A 16,591-nucleotide genomic window follows, 5' to 3' on the forward strand; every position below is an offset into this window, starting at 1 on the left:
AGCAGAAAGGGGAGCAATGGCGAGAGGGGAGGGACACACGAGGACCTCGCCGAGCAACCTCGTGCCTGCCGATGCACGGACCCGGCGACACACCAGAGAGCGGCTCTGATTCTCAAGATAAGTCACCACCCGGAAGCGCCAGCTACCGTGGCACCATCCCTGCACCTAATGCAATCCCGTGTTAGCGACGCCGCTCTCCTTTCTCACCGAACGACAGCTGCTTGAGCGCCAAAGGGGACCTCCCGAGCATCGCGACTTAGGGGCTCTTACCGGACTCCGGGTCGCTCACCTCCTGGCCTTGACCACGGCATCGCGACCTGGCATACCAGCGACGGCTGAAGCCGCCTTGGGACTGGGACCTGTCAGTGCAGAGCACCAAGCCCTCGTGAGGTTCGAAAGGGAGGACTGAGCTAAGACGGAATGAGCAACTCGCACAATTCTACGGCAAGGCTTATATTAACAAAACAGGATCACAGGCACCTTACAAGCCCCCACGGGACGCGTCTTTGATTCCTCGCAGGGAAACAGATCCTAAAGGGACACTAACTACGCGCGCCCCTGCAAAAGACGCCATCATCAACAGTGGGCCGTCAAGCACCGACGCCAACCCCATCCAGATCAGAGTCGGCGGCGGCCTGACGAGCCCGCCCTGCTCCAGGAGCGGCGCCGGCTCGGGGGCTCATTGCTGTCGTCGCTCATCTCCGGAGTCGCGAAGAGCTCGCCGGAGTCGCTGGAACCTCCGACGCCTCCACCGCCTGAGGAGCCGCCAAGGGAGCGGTTGGCGGCACCAGTCCTCGCTGCAGCAGGGTCCTGGCCACCTTCCCTGGGGCAGCACTCCAGCCGGCGCCCGTTCGCATCGAAGACCTTGAAGAACACCACCGAAGCACCATCGTACTCCAAGTGGATCGCGAAGGCGCCTCTTGTCCTGCAAACCCGGGCGATTTCGCCCCAGCCCGAGTCATGAAAAGACCTCGCCCGGGGCAACGACCGCGACCTCTGCCTCGGTCGCGAGGGTGCAGCAGCCGACGTGCTGTAGCCAAAGCTCCAGGAGTTCTTCCTGCGGGATGATGGAGGCGAAGAAGGGAGGAAGGCGAATCCAAGACTGAGGAGGCATGGCAACATGGAGCACGAACTCTCGGGAGGAGCCCTCGGTGTGGACCCCAGGGAGGACGACCCACACCTTCATGACCCGTCGGCACCGACGGCGGCGCCGTCCGTGGCGATCAGCATCAGTTCCTTCAGGGCCCTCGATGTGGGCGTACAAGGGAAGCGGGAACCCCGGCGGTGCCCGCTCGCACCAAGGCCTCGACACCATCTGATGGACCCCCTAGTCCGAGCCATGGAGGACGAGCCGTTTCTTCGGCGGGAGCAGGTCTGGTTCCTCTCAGGGAGCCTTTCCCTTTTCTGGCGTCGAGAACCGGCGGATCGAAGCCATCGCAGCAATACGGAGCAAGGACCGGGAAGAAGGAGAAGCAAGGAGGGATGGACTGGAAGGGCGCGCGTCGTTCCGTACTTATGGCCGGTGAAGGCCAACCACCGACCTCCACGATCGCAGGTAATCATGACCCGCTTTGCATGCAGGGACTCGTCCAATCCGTGAACTTGCCGAGGCGCCATGGGGAAGTGGAGGCGCTCGCGTCGAATCAACCGCCACGCGGCGCCCAAGGCCGCAGGCTGTTAGGGCCCGCGGCGCTTCGCTCTTGCCCTTCCGCCTCCCTGCACGGCCAAGTCCGGGCGCGCCTTGGGCCCGGGGGCTACTGTCGGCGTTCTGGGAACGGGGGTCCCCAGACTTGCCTGCCTGCGACCTGCGGCGTGGCTCAAAGGGGGCCCCAGCATGGCCCATCTTCACCAAAACAGACCCAAGACCCTTGCGAGGGGCCAAGCCTCGTGGGGCGGACGACGCGGAGCTTCCTCAGGCACGGCCTCATCAGGCTGGCTCGCGAGGAGGCGGAGAGATCAAGGCGGGGTACCTCACGAGGTGCCCGTGACGCAAGCCATGACGACCAAGGGTGCCAGGCAGGTGCCAGCCCGCGCAGTGTCCTCCTTTCCTCTTCGGTGCAAAGGGGGCAAGCGTAGCCGCGGAGTACCGAGGCATCAGGCAAAGGTTGCATTTCGGTGCAACAAGACCAAGACCAGGAGGACTGCAAGACGGAGGTCATCGTGGAGCCCAAGACGGCGTCACCACCAGAGCTTTGTGCAGGCGAAGACTACTTTTGTCAGGATAGCTGGTACTAGCTGTCCCCCTTCAAATTAGCCCGCCATTGTTGGCTCCCTTCCTGCTCGATATTCGGGAAGAGGACCAGGGCCTATATAAATAGGACCAGCCACCCACAGGGTTGGGAGAGAGAAGTAGAGAGAGAGAGAGTTTTTAGGGAGATCGAGATCAATAACCAGGAAGAGGGAGAGAGAGAGAGAAGGGTGACTGAACCCCTCCCAGCAGTTCATCGCCCCAGCCAAGAACAGACCCTCGCGAGGCTGTTCTTCCTTGTATTGTTCATCATCATCAGCCCAAGAGGCAATCCACCACACCACACACTGGAGTAGGGTATGACACCACAACAGTGGCCCGAACTAGTATAAACCCTATGTCTCTTGTGTTGTTCTTTCCATAGCTTAGATCTTAGCAATGCGGAGGGGTGCAGGTAGGTAGGAGGCGAAATCTCTGCGCGCACCCCAGTGTTCGAACCTCAAGGGTCTGCCGGAACCCGAAATCCAACATCCGTGTTGCTCAAAACGCTTTTGGAGCCCCGGTTCTAAGCTGTAAAGCATGCCGCACTGAACCAGGGAGTAATCATCACTACATGTCTGCCAAGCGTTCATAACGTCTTGTTCTGCAGGGAAAACAGGTGCTTCACCTAGCGGTGCATCAAGGACATATGCTTTCCTGGCAGCTATGAGGATAATCCTCAGGTTACGGACCCAGTCCGTGTAGTTGCTGCCATCGTCTTTCAGCTTGGTTTTCTCTAGGAACGCGTTGAAGTTGAGGGCAACATTAGTGTGGGCCATTTGATCTACAAGACATATTGCAAAGATTTTAGACTAAGTTCATGATAATTAAGTTCATCTAATCAAATTATTTAATGAACTCCCACTCAGATAGACATCCCTCTAGTCATCTAAGTGATACATGATCAGATTCAACTAGGTCGTGTCCGATCATCACGTTAGACGGACTAGTCATCATCGGTGAACATCTTCATGTTGATCGTATCTTCTATACGACTCATGTTCGACCTTTCGGTCTTCCGTGTTCTGAGGCCATGTCTGTACATGCTAGGCTCGTCAAGTCAACCTAAGTGTATTGCGTGTGTAAATCTGGCTTACACCCGTTGTATGCGAACGTTAGAGCCTATCACACCCGATCATCACGTGGTGCTTCGGAACAACAGACCTTAGCAACGGTGCACAGTTAGGGGGAACACTTTCTTGAAATTATTGTGAGGGATCATCTTATTTACTACCGTCGTTCTAAGCAAATAAGAAGCAAAAACATGATAAACATCACATGCAATCAAATAGTGACATGATATGGCCAATATCATTTGCTCCTTTTGATCTCCATCTTCGGGGCGCCATGATCATCATCGTCACCGGCATGACACCATGATCTCCATCATCATGATCTCCATCATCGTGTCTTCACGAAGTTATCTTGTCATCTATTACTTCTACTACTATGGCTAACGGTTTAGCAATAAAGTAAAGTAATTACATGACGTTTATGTTGACACGCAGGTCATAAATAAATTAAGACAACTCCTATGGCTCCTGCTGGTTGTCATACTCATCGACATGCAAGTCGTGATTCCTATTACAAGAACATGATCGATCTCATACATCACATATATCATTCATCACATCCTTTTGTCCATATCACATCACATGGCACATGCTGCAAAAACAAGTTAGACGTCTTCTAATTGTTGTTGCAAGTTTTTACGTGGCTGCTATAGGTTTCTAGCAAGAACGTTTCTTATCTACGCCAAAACCACAATGTGATATGCCAATTTCTATTTACCCTTCATAAGGACCCTTTTCATCGAATCCGGTCCGACTAAAGTGGGAGAGACAGACAACCGCTAGCCACCTTATGCAACTAGTGCATGTCAGTCGGTGGAACCAGTCTCACATAAGCGTACGTGTAAGGTCGGTCCGGTCCGCTTCATCCCATGATGCCGCCGAATCAAGATAAGACTATTAACGGCAAGTAAATTGACAAAATCAACGCCCACAACAACTTGTATTCTACTCGTGCATAGAAACTACGCATAGACCTAGCTCATGATGCCACTGTTGGGGAACGTAGCAGAATTTTAAATTTTTCTACGCATCACAAAGATCAATCTATGGAGTCATCTAGCAATGAGGGGGAGGGGAGTGCATCTACATGCCCTTGTAGATCGCGAGCGGAAGTGTTCAAGAGAACGGGGTTGATGGAGTCGTACTCGTCGTGATCCAAATCACAGATGACCTAGCGCCGAACGGACGGCACCTCCGCGTTCAACACACGTACGGTTGGGAAGACGTATCTTCCTTCTTGATCCAACAAGGGGAAGGAGAGGTTGATGGAGATCCAGCAGCACGACGGCGTGGTGGTGGAAGCAACGGTGATCTCGGCAGAGCTTCGCCAAGCTCCAACGAGAGAGAGAGAGGTGTTACGTGGGGAGAGGGAGGCGCCAGAGACTTGGTGCGGCTGCCCTCCCTCCCCCACTATATATATGGCCCCTAGGGGGGCGGCCCTAGGAGATGGAATCTCCAAGGGGGGCGGCCAAGGGGGGGACTTGCCCCCCAAGCCAAGTGGGGCGCCCCCACCCCTAGGATTTCCATCCTTAGGTGCAGGGGGAGGGCCATGGGGGGCGCACCAGCCCACCAGGGGCTGGATCCCCTCCCACTTCAGCCCATCGGGCCCTCCGGGATAGGTGGCCCCACCCGGTGGACCCCTGGGACCCTTCCAGTGGTCCCGGTACAATACCGATTACCCCCAAAACTTTCCCGATGGCCGAAAATGGACTTCCTATATATAAATCTTCACCTCCGGACCATTCCGGAACTCCTCGTGATGTCCGGGATCTCATCCGGGACTCCGAACAACTTTCGGGTTACCGCATACTAATATCTCTACAACCCTAGCATCACCGAACCTTAAGTGTGTAGACCCTACGGGTTCGGGAGACACGTAGACATGACCGAGACGACTCTCTGGTCAATAACCAACAGCGGGATCTGGATACCCATGTTGGATCCCACATGTTCCACGATGATCTCATCGGATGAACCACGATGTTGAGGATTTAATCAATCCCGTATACAATTCCCTTTGTCAATCGGTACGTTACTTGCCCGAGATTCGATCGTCGATATCCCAATACCTCGTTCAATCTCGTTACCGGCAAGTCACTTTACTCGTACCATAATGCATGATCCCGTGACCAAACACTTGGTCACATTGAGCTCATTATGATGATGCATTACCGAGTGGGCCCAGAGATACCTCTCCATCATACGGAGTGACAAATTCCAGTCTCGATCCGTGTCAACCCAACTGATACTTTCGGGGATACCTGTAGTATACCTTTATAGTCACCCAGTTACGTTGTGACGTTTGGTACACCCAAAGCACTCCTATGGCATCCGGGAGTTACACGATCTCATGGTCTAAGGAAATGATACTTGACACTGGAAAAGCTCTAGCAAACGAACTACACGATGTTGTGCTATGCTTAGGATTGGGTCTTGTCCATCACATCATTCTCCTAATGATGTGATCCCATTATCAATGACATCCAATGTCCATAGTCAGGAAACCGTGACTATCTATTGATCAACGAGCTAGTTAACTAGAGGCTTACTAGGGACATGTTATGGTCTATGTATTCACACATGCATTATGATTTCCGGATAACACAATTATAGCATGAACAATAGACAATTATCATGAACAAGGAAATATAATAATAATCATTTTATTATTGCCTCTAGGGCATATTTCCAACAGTGCTATCCTTACTTGGACAAGCATCCCACTTATGATTAACCCCCATTGCGAGCATCCGCAACTACAACAGAAGTATTAAGGTAAACCTAACCATAGCATGAAACATATGGATCTAAATCAGCCCCTTATGAAGCAACACATAAACTAGGGTTTAAGCTTCTATCACTCTAGCAACCCATCATCTACTTATTACTTCCCACTGCCTCCCTATAGGCCCAAACAATGGTGAAGTGTCATGTAGTCGACGTTCACATGACACCACTAGAGGGATGACAACATACATCTCATCAAAATATCGAATGAATACCAAATTCACATGACTACTAATAGCAAGACTTCTCCCATGTCCTCAGGAACAAACGTGACTACTCACAAAGCATATTCATGTTCATAATCAGAGGGGTATTAATATGCATAATGGATCTGAACATATGATCTTCCACCCTATAAACCAACTAGCATCAACTACAAGGAGTAATCAACACTACTAGCAACCCACAGGTACCAATCTAAGGTTTGGATACAAAGATTGGATACAAGAGATGAACTAGGGTTCGAGATGAGATGGTGCTGGTGAAGATGTTGATGGAGATTGACCCCCTTCCGATGAGAGGATTGTTGGTGATGACGATGGCGATGATTTCCCCCTCTCGGAGGGAAGTTTCCCCGGCAGAACAGCTCTACCGGAGCCCTAGATTGGTTCCGCCAAGGTTCCGCCTCGTGGCAGCGGAGTTTCGTCCCGTGAGCTTGCTTGTGATTTTTTTCTCGGATGAAAGACCTCATATAGAAGAAGATGGGCATCGGAGGGCCACTAAGGGGCCCACGAGGCAGGGGGCGTGCCTAGGGGGTAGGGCGCGCCCCCCCCACCCTCGTGGCTGGTGGGTGGCCCCCCTCTGGTACTTCTTGCGCTCAATATTTTTTATATATTCTAAAACATGCTCCCGTGAAGTTTCAGGACTTTTGGAGATGTGCAGAATAGGTCTCTAATATTTGCTCCTTTTCCAGCCCAGAATTCCAGCTGCCGGCATTCCCCCTCTTCATGTAAACCTTGTAAAATAAGAGAGAATAGGCATAAGTATTGTGACATAATATGTAATAACAGCCCATAATGTAATAAATATCGATATAAAAGCATGATGCAAAATGGACGTATCAACATGCTGCAGAATTGATACAAATTCGACCAATTGCATATCATACGGTCTCCCCGTTGCAGTTAGTACGTGGAAACCAGCCAAGTATTTCCCATCTGCGGCAATTCGGTTGCGCGGTATATGTACCGATCTCACCACCGTAGCGTACATCAATGGGCCCTCATAGACGAATGGGGATCTATGTGGGGTACAATTCTCCGTCAATCATTAAGTACCTGGAACCCCTGACAGGGGATTTGTTTACAGCCCGGTACGCTGATTGCCTTCTTGATGAGGACAATTTTCTGGCATTAAGGGGAGAGAATAACCACAAAGAATGCCGAGAAATAGATTGGGATGTGAAAGGCATCCAATCCTTAGATCCACGTACGAATGAGTCTGAAATGGAGATTCGGGAGATTATAAATTTGCAATATATTGCAAATAATCTGCCAGATGCATTTACTGATTATTGATAACCCACAAGTATAGGGGATCGCAACAGCTTTCGAGGGTAGAGTATTCAACCCAAATTTATTGATTCGACACAAGGGGAGCCAAAGAATATTCTCAAGTATTAGCAGCTGAGTTGTCAATTCAACCACACCTGGAAACTTAGTATCTGCAGCAAAGTGTTTAGTATCAAAGTAATATGATAGTGGTGGTAGCGGCAACAAAAGTAAAGACAGCAAAAGTAGTGTTTTTGGTATTTTGTAGTGATTGTAACAGTAGCAGCGGGAAAGTAAATAAGCGTAAACCAGTATATGGAAAACTCGTAGGCACCAGATCAGTGATGGATAATTATGCCGGATGCGGTTCATCATGTAACAGTCATAACATAGGGTGACACAGAACTAGCTCCAATTCATCAATGTAATGTAGGCATGTATTCCGTATATAGTCATACGTGCTTATGGAAAAGAAATTGCATGACATCTTTTGTCCTACCCTCCCGTGGCAGCGGGGTCCTATTGGAAACTAAGGGATATTAAGGCCTCCTTTTAATAGAGAACCGGAACAAAGCATTAGCACATAGTGAATACATGAACTCCTCAAACTATGGTCATCACCGGGAGTGGTCCCGATTATTGTCACTTCGGGGTTGCCGGATCATAACACATAGTAGGTGACCATAGACTTGCAAGATAGGATCAAGAACTCACATATATTCATGAAAACATAATAGGTTCAGATCTGAAATCATGGCACTCGGGCCCTAGTGACAAGCATTAAGCATAGCAAAGTCATAGCAACATCAATCTCAGAACATAATGGATACTAGGGATCAAACCCTAACAAAACTAACTCGATTACATGATAAATCTCATCCAACCCATCACCGTCCAGCAAGCCTACGATGGAATTACTCACGCACGGCAGTGAGCATCATGAAATTGGTGATGGAGGATGGTTGATGATGACGACGGCGACGAATCCCCCTCTCCGGAGCCCCGAACGGACTCCAGATCAGCCCTCCCGAGAGGTTTTAGGGCTTGGCGGCGGCTTCGTATCGTAAAACGCGATGATTTCTTCTCTCTGATTTTTTTCTCTCCGAAAGCAAATATATAGAGTTGGAGTTGGCGTCGGAGGGTTTCCAGGGGGCCCACGAGGTAGGGGGCGCGCCCCCCACCCTCGTGAGAAGGGTGTGGGCCCCATGGTCTTCATCTTTGGTGAGGATTTTTTATTGTTTTTTCTAAGATGTTCCGTGGAGTTTCAGGTCATTCCGAGAATATTTGTTTTCTGCACATAAAACAACACCATGGCAATTCTGCTGAAAACAGCGTCAGTCCAGGTTAGTTCCATTCAAATCATACAAGTTAGAGTCCAAAACAAGGGCAAAAGTGTTTGGAAAAGTAGATACGACGGAGACGTATCAATTATAAAGGTGTCACAAAATCAAATGTTCCCGCTATGAATGTACCAGAGAGAGTAGATGTGACCCATAGATCTACTCAACCACCCAAGAGGGGGAGGAATCTGGACATAAAGGACAAGGCTTTGCAGAAGCGTCAAAGGGGAATGAGGAAGCCGACAAGCAGTCGGTCGGGAAAACTATGTCGGTCGGGAAAGGGCTTTCCCGTCTGGACTTTCCCCAACAGACGCTATCGGTCGGCAATAGTCTTTCCTGACCGACTGTCTATCGGTGGAACTTGTATTCCCGACCAACCTGACTGTAGGGAATGTAGTATTGTGGTGCAGTGAAATAGTAAATGCAGGTCAACAAAATGTTGATATTCAACCTAGGGTTGAAGGACACCTGAAGGATGTTGGACATCCAGAACCCAGCATGAGTGTGCACACAATTTTGGTGTTGGGACATCGGAATACCTTGATCCAATTGTTGAGGGAAATCACGAAGGATCAAAAGGTATTGATGAGATATCCATTAATTATATTGATTCAGGAGAATCATACAATAGAAAGACTACAGTTGTCGACATTTATTTCGCCTCTAGAATTGCAGAAGGCCTTGATTTGGATCGAGAACCTAAGTCCATGGCAGAGTGCATGAAGCGCTCCGACTGGTCCAAATGGAAGGCAGCAATTGAGGATGAATTGCGCTCGCTCATAAAAAGAGAGGTATTTATTGTAGTAATACCCACTCCTCGGCATGTGTTCCCCGTGGGAGAAAAATGGGTTTTCGTTCGTAAGAGGAATGAGAACAACGAGGTGGTGAGATATAAGGCGAGGCTTGTAGCACAGGGGTTCACGCAGAGACCCGGCATCGATTATGATGAAACATATTCTCCTGTTATGAGTGGAACAACGTTCTGATATTTAATATCACTGATAGTGAAAATGAATTTGTCTATCCAACTAATGGATGTTGTGACTGCATATTTATATGGGTCACTGGATTCGGATATTTATATGAAAGTTCCCGAGGGAATGAAGCTTCCGAATCCAAAGGCTAATCGCAACATGTATCGCGTAAAGCTTTAGAAGTCATTGTATGGCTTGAAGCAGTCGGGAAGAATGTGCTATAACCGACTGAGTATATTCCTTCTTCGGAATGGTTACTCAAACAACAATGATTGCCCATGTGTGTTTATTAAGAAATCTAAGAATGGATTTTGCATTATTTTTGTGTATGTGGATGATCTGAATATCATTGGGACTACACATGAAATACATGAGGCAAGTAATCATCTTAAGACGAAGTTTGATTTGAAAGATCTGGGTAAGACTAAATTATGTTTGGGCTTACAACTTGAACATCTTCCTTCAGGAATACTTGTTCATCAGTCTGCTTATATCCAAAATATTCTTGCGAAATTTAATATGGATAAAGCATATCCATCGGAAACACCAATGGTTGTTAGATCTCTTGATAGATATAAAGACCCATTTATACCTAAGGGTGATGATGAAGAGGTATTAGGACCTAAGTTTGCTTACCTCAGTGCTATTGAAGCACTAATGTATCTAGCAAACTGCACCAGGCCCGATATATCATTTGCAGTAAATTTATTGGCTAGATTCAGTGCATCACCAACAAAGAGGCATTGGGTTGGTGTGAAGAACATTTTCAGATATCTTCAGGGCACCAAAGATCATGGTTTATTATCGGAAAAATCAAGATAAGACCATGGTGGGATATTGTGATGCTGGATACCTATATGATCCCCATAATGCCAGATCACAGACTGGTTTTGTCTTCTTGAGTAGAGGTACGACCTTTTCTTGGAAGTCGACAAAACAAACTTTGGTGGCTACGTCCATGAATTATTCTGAAATTATTGCTTTGTTTGAAGCATCATGTGAATGTGCATGGCTTCGCAGAATGATTAACTTTATTGAAAGTTCAAGTGGGATTGGATCATTGGAATCACCCACTATTATCTATGAAGATAATGTTGCATGTATTACACAGATGCAGACAGGTTATATAAAAAATAATATCCACCTAAATTATTTTATCTCCATGAGTTACAGGAAACTGGGGAGATAAATATTTTGCAAACGAAGTCATGTGACAATCTTGCCGATTTGTTTACAAAGTCATTACCAAGTTCTTTATTTGAGAACTACATCAATGGAATTGGTATGAAACGACTTCGGGGCTTGCAAAGTTCAGGGGGAGTGTCTCTCTGAATGATAATCTGTTTGTGATCCTCGGATCTTTGATATTGCCCTCTTTTCCTTTATAAGTTTTTCCTAAATGGTTTTTTATGGAAGGTTTTTTAATGAGGCAATAGTAATGCAGGCATTGTGATATGTCAGTTTCTTCTTATTTTCCCATTGGGTTTTTGAAAGGAGTTTTTGATGGCATATTGTATATACCTCTTCATATTTTTCCTACAGGGTTTTTGGAGGAGACTGATCATGACGATGATGACCAAGATGTTGATGATGATGTTTACAAGAATAATTGAAGCAGAGATTAGGGAGAGTGTTAGGATTAATTAATTAGTTTAATTAATGGAAATCTTTGTTAGCAAACCGACATGCGGTTTTCTCTCCCGATGGGTCACGTCCTATTGTAACGGACACGCCCGTCGATCCCATCTCTTGTATAACGACGCGCCTGTGCGACGTGTCACTTCTAAAGATATAAATATGTACATCATCGATATCAATCAACAGCGATCATTACTGTTCATCGCATTGTTACCTTTACAGGCCCAACGTACGGTGGTGTCCCCGCAGCCACGTCGCCTCCCACGCTCCATCGGTTCAGCGCGGCCCTTCATGGTGCCCACGCTTTGTGGCTAAATTTCGTGTTTTGACCCTTTTCTGAAACCTATTCGAGATTTGACCCTAGTTTGAAATTTTTTCGAGATCTGACCCTTTTGCTACCGCCAGGGACCATGGCGGTAGGGTATAACAGCCTGCCGCCAAGGTCCCTGGCGGTAAGGTTGCATGCTCTACAGCCAAAAACCTCCTAAGTATTGAACATAGTGCGTGCTCGTGCCTACCGCCAAGTATCTTGGCGGTAGGGTTGTGCAGGCTACCGCCAGCCCGGTTGGCGGTAGCGATGTTTCCTACCGGCAAAGTCCCTGGAGGTAGCCTGTTAGACCCTACCGCCATGGACTCTGGCGATAGCAAAAGGGTCAGATCTCGAATTTTTTCAAACTAGGATCAAATTTTGAATAGGTTTCAGAGAAGGATCAAAACACGAAAATTTGCCACGCTTCGTCGGGAAATGCTGGTCGGCCACGCCCAGATCGCCCCCCTCTCCCTTGCTGCGCGCGGCCCGACAGGGCCGCCAACTACTCAGGCCCCGCATGCCAAACGTAGAAAGCAGGTCGGTCGGTGTGAGCTGAACTCCATCTGATAGATGAACGAGGATGATGAAGATGAATTCATACGCGGTCATTAGAATGGTTCTCAAATTTCACATTGGTAACTAGGCTTACAAATACCCGATATACGGTCACAAAAGTCACATCAATGAACGTCGACGATCACCTCATACGCTCTGGCCCCATATTCTGCCTACGTGGCATGTTGTTTTCTTTTTGCAGGAAAGGAACTTTCATTAATCAAGCAAGATGATTACATTCAGAATTGACTATGCTAACTATCTCATCAGTGAACTTTCGAAGCCAACATGCAGTTTGCTGCTGCGAACGACCATGTATGTGTCTAGCACGCCAGTGGTAGAGTGAAATTCATCTGCGGTCATTAGACATGTCCTTAAAATTAACTTTGTCATTTTCAAGAATGAATCGAGGACGCATGGGCCACTTGCCCGCATTATTTTCTTGCAAAAACTTTGTGCGATACATGATGATGTGAATATTTTTTCCCCAAAATCCCTAGCCCCCTGTCCTCATCGTTCATCTATCTCCACCCAAATCGCCTCCATGTCCCCATTCTTCGTCGTCGTCGCCCGAGGGAGGCGCAAGCTGTTGGGGCTCAAGGCGGGCACGTCATCCGTCTCGCGATCAGTGGTCATCAAAACCATAGAGTCTAAGAAGGCAGTCGTCATTGTCGTGTCCTGTTAGGAGGAGGAGGCGTGAGGGTCCATGCGACGACACAATGTTTTCCCACAGGGTCGGTGCCTAAACTGACGAAATCGTGAACCTTAGGTATGAGGAACAAAAGGCAATCCATGTGCCCCCTTCATAGATGTGCACTCTCGTCGGTGCACCTTGCTACCTCTTGAGCACTGTGTTGGTTTTCCCCGAAGAGGAAGGGATGATGCAGCAAAGTAGCGTAAGTATTTCCCTCAGTTTTTGAGAACTAAGGTATCAATCCAGTAGGAGGCTACGTGCGAGTCCCTCGCACCTGCACAAAACAAATAAATCCTCGCAACCGACGCGATAAGGGGTTGTCAATCCCTACACGACCACTTACGAGAGTGAGATCTGATAGATATGATAAGATAATATTTTCGGTATTTTTGTGATAAAGATGCAAAGTAAAATAAAAGCAAAGTAAAAAAGCAAAGGAAATAACTAAGTATTGGGAGATTAATATGATGAAGATAGACCCGGGGGCCATAGGTTTCACTAGTGGCTTCTCTCGAGAGCATAAGTATTCTACGATGGGTGAACAAATTACTGTTGAGCAATTGACAGAATTGAGCATAGTTATGAGAATATCTAGGTATGATCATGTATATAGGCATCACGTCCGAGACAAGTAGACTGACTCCTGCCTACATCTACTACTATTACTCCACTCATCGACCGCTATCTAGCATGCATCTAGAGTATTAAGTTAATGAAAATAGAGTAACGCCTTAAGCAAGATGACATGATGTAGAGGGATAAACTCATGAAATATGATGAAAACCCCATCTTGTTATCCTCGATGGCAACAATACAATACGTGCCTTGCTGCCCCTACTGTCACTGGGAAAGGACACCACAAGATTGAACCCAAAGCTAAGCACTTCTCCATTGCAAGAAAGATCCATCTAGTAGGCCAAACCAAACTGATAATTCGAAGAGACTTGCAAAGATAACCAATCATACATACAAGAATTCAGAGAAGATTCAAACATTGTTCATGGATAGACTTGATCATAAACCCACAATTCATCGGTCTCAACAAACACACCGCAAAAAGAAGATTACATCGAATAGATCTCCACAAGAGGGGGGGAGAACATTGTATTGAGATCCAAAAAGAGAGAAGAAGCCATCTAGCTACTAACTATGGACCCATAGGTCTGAGGTGAACTACTGGCACTTCATCGGAGGGGCTATGGTGTTGATGTAGAAGCCCTCCGTGATCGATGCCCCCTCCGGCGGAGCTCCGGAACAGGCCCCAAGATGGGATCTCATGGATACAGAAAGTTGCGGCGGTGGAATTAGGGTTTTGGCTCCGTATCTGATCGTTTGGGGGTACGTAGGTATATATACGAGGAAGGAGTACGTGGGTGGAGCAACAGGGGGCCAAAGAAAGTTCATCCCTACAAAATCATATAGTTTAGTCATGCTCCATTTTCGTCACACAAGAATGCTCTCATCATGCACAACCCCGATGACTGAAGGAAATATGCCCTAGAGGCAATAATGAAGTTATTATTTATTTCCTTATATCATGATAAATGTTTATTATTCATGCTAGAATTGTATTAACCGGAAACATAATACATGTGTGAATACATAGACAAACAGAGTGTCACTAGTATGCCTCTACTTGACTAGCTCGTTCATCAAAGATGGTTATGTTTCCTAGCCATAGACATGAATTGTCATTTGATTAACGGGATCACATCATTAGGAGAATGATGTGATTGACTTGACCCATTCCGTTAGCTTAGCACTTGATCGTTTAGTTTGTTGCTATTGCTTTCTTCAGAACTTATACATGTTCCTATGACTATGAGATTATGCAACTCCCGTTTACCGGAGGAACACTTTGTGTGCTACCAAACGTCACAACGTAACTAGGTGATTATAAAGGTGCTCTACAGGTGTCTCCGAAGGTACTTGTTGGGTTGGCGTATTTCGAGATTAGGATTTGTCACTCCGATTGTCGAAGAGGTATCTCTGGGCCCTCTCGGTAATGCACATCACTTAAGCCTTGCAAGCATTGCAACTAATGACTTAGTTGCGGAATGATGTATTACGTAACGAGTAAAGAGACTTGCTCGTAACGAGATTGAACTAGGTATTGGAATACCGACGATCGAATCTCGGGCAAGTAACATACGGATGACAAAGGGAACAACGTATGTTGTTATGCGGTTTGACCGATAAAGATCTTCGTAGAATATGTAGGAACCAATATGAGCATCCAGGTTCCGCTATTGGTTATTGACCGGAGACGTGTCTCGGTCATGTCTACATAGTTCTCGAACCCGTAGGGTCCGCACGCTTAAAGTTCGGTGACGATCGTAATTAGGGTTTTTGTGTTTTGATGTACCGAAGGTTGTTCGGAGTCCCGGATGTGATCACGGACATGACGAGGATTCTCGAAATGGTCGAGACATAAAGATTGATATATTGGAAGCCTATATTTGGATATCGGAAACGTTCCGGGTGAAATCAGGATTTTACCGGAGTACCGTGGGGTTACCGGAACCCCCCCCCCCCTGGGGGTTAATGGGCCTACATGGGCCCTAAGGGAGAAGAGGAGGGCCGGCCAGGGCAGGCCACGCGCCCCCTCCCCCCTAGTCCGAATAGGACAAGGAAGGGGGGGCGGCGCCCCCTTTCCTCTTTCCCCCTTCCCCTTTCCTTCTCCAACAAGGCAAGAGGGGGGAGTCCTACTCCCGGTGGGAGTAGGACTCCTCCAGGCGCACCCCTAGGGGCCGGCCGCACCTCCCCCCTCCCTCCTTTATATACGGGGGCAGGGGGCACCCCATGAAACACAAGTTGATCTTCGTGATCGTTCCTTAGCCGTGTGCGGTGCCCCCTTCCACCATATTCCACCTCGGTCATACCGTAGCGATGCTTAGGCGAAGCCCTGCGTCGGTAGAACATCATCACCATCATCACGCCGTCGTGCTGACAAAACTCTCCCTCAACACTCGGCTGGATCGGAGCTCGAGGGACGTCATCGAGTTGAACGTGTGCAGAACTCGGAGGTGTCGTACGTTCGGTACTTGGATCGGTCGGATCGGGAAGACGTACGACTACTTCCTCTACGTCGTGTCAATGCTTCCGTTGCCGGTCTACAAGGGTACGTAGACAACACTCTCCCCTCTCGTTGCAATGCATCACCATGATCTAGCGTGTGCGTAGGAATTTTTTTGAAATTACTACGTTCCCTAACAGTGGCATCTGAGCCAGGTTTTATGCGTTGATGTTATATGCACGAGTAGAACACAAGTGAGTTGTGGGCGATATAAGTCATACTGCTTACCAACATGTCATACGTTGGTTCAGCGGTATTGTTGGATGAAGTGGCCCGGACCGACATTACGCGTACGCTTACGCGAGACTGGTTCTACCGACGTGCTTTGCACACAGGTGGCTGGCGGGTGTCAGTTTCTCCAACTTTTAGTTGAATCGAGTGTGGCTACGCCCGGTCCTTGCGAAGGTTAAAACAACACCAACTTGAC

Source organism: Triticum urartu, chromosome 3A (assembly GCF_056163025.1).
Source record: "Triticum urartu cultivar PI428250 chromosome 3A, HENAU_Tu73, whole genome shotgun sequence".
In the NCBI taxonomy this organism is placed as follows: Eukaryota; Viridiplantae; Streptophyta; class Magnoliopsida; order Poales; family Poaceae; genus Triticum; species Triticum urartu.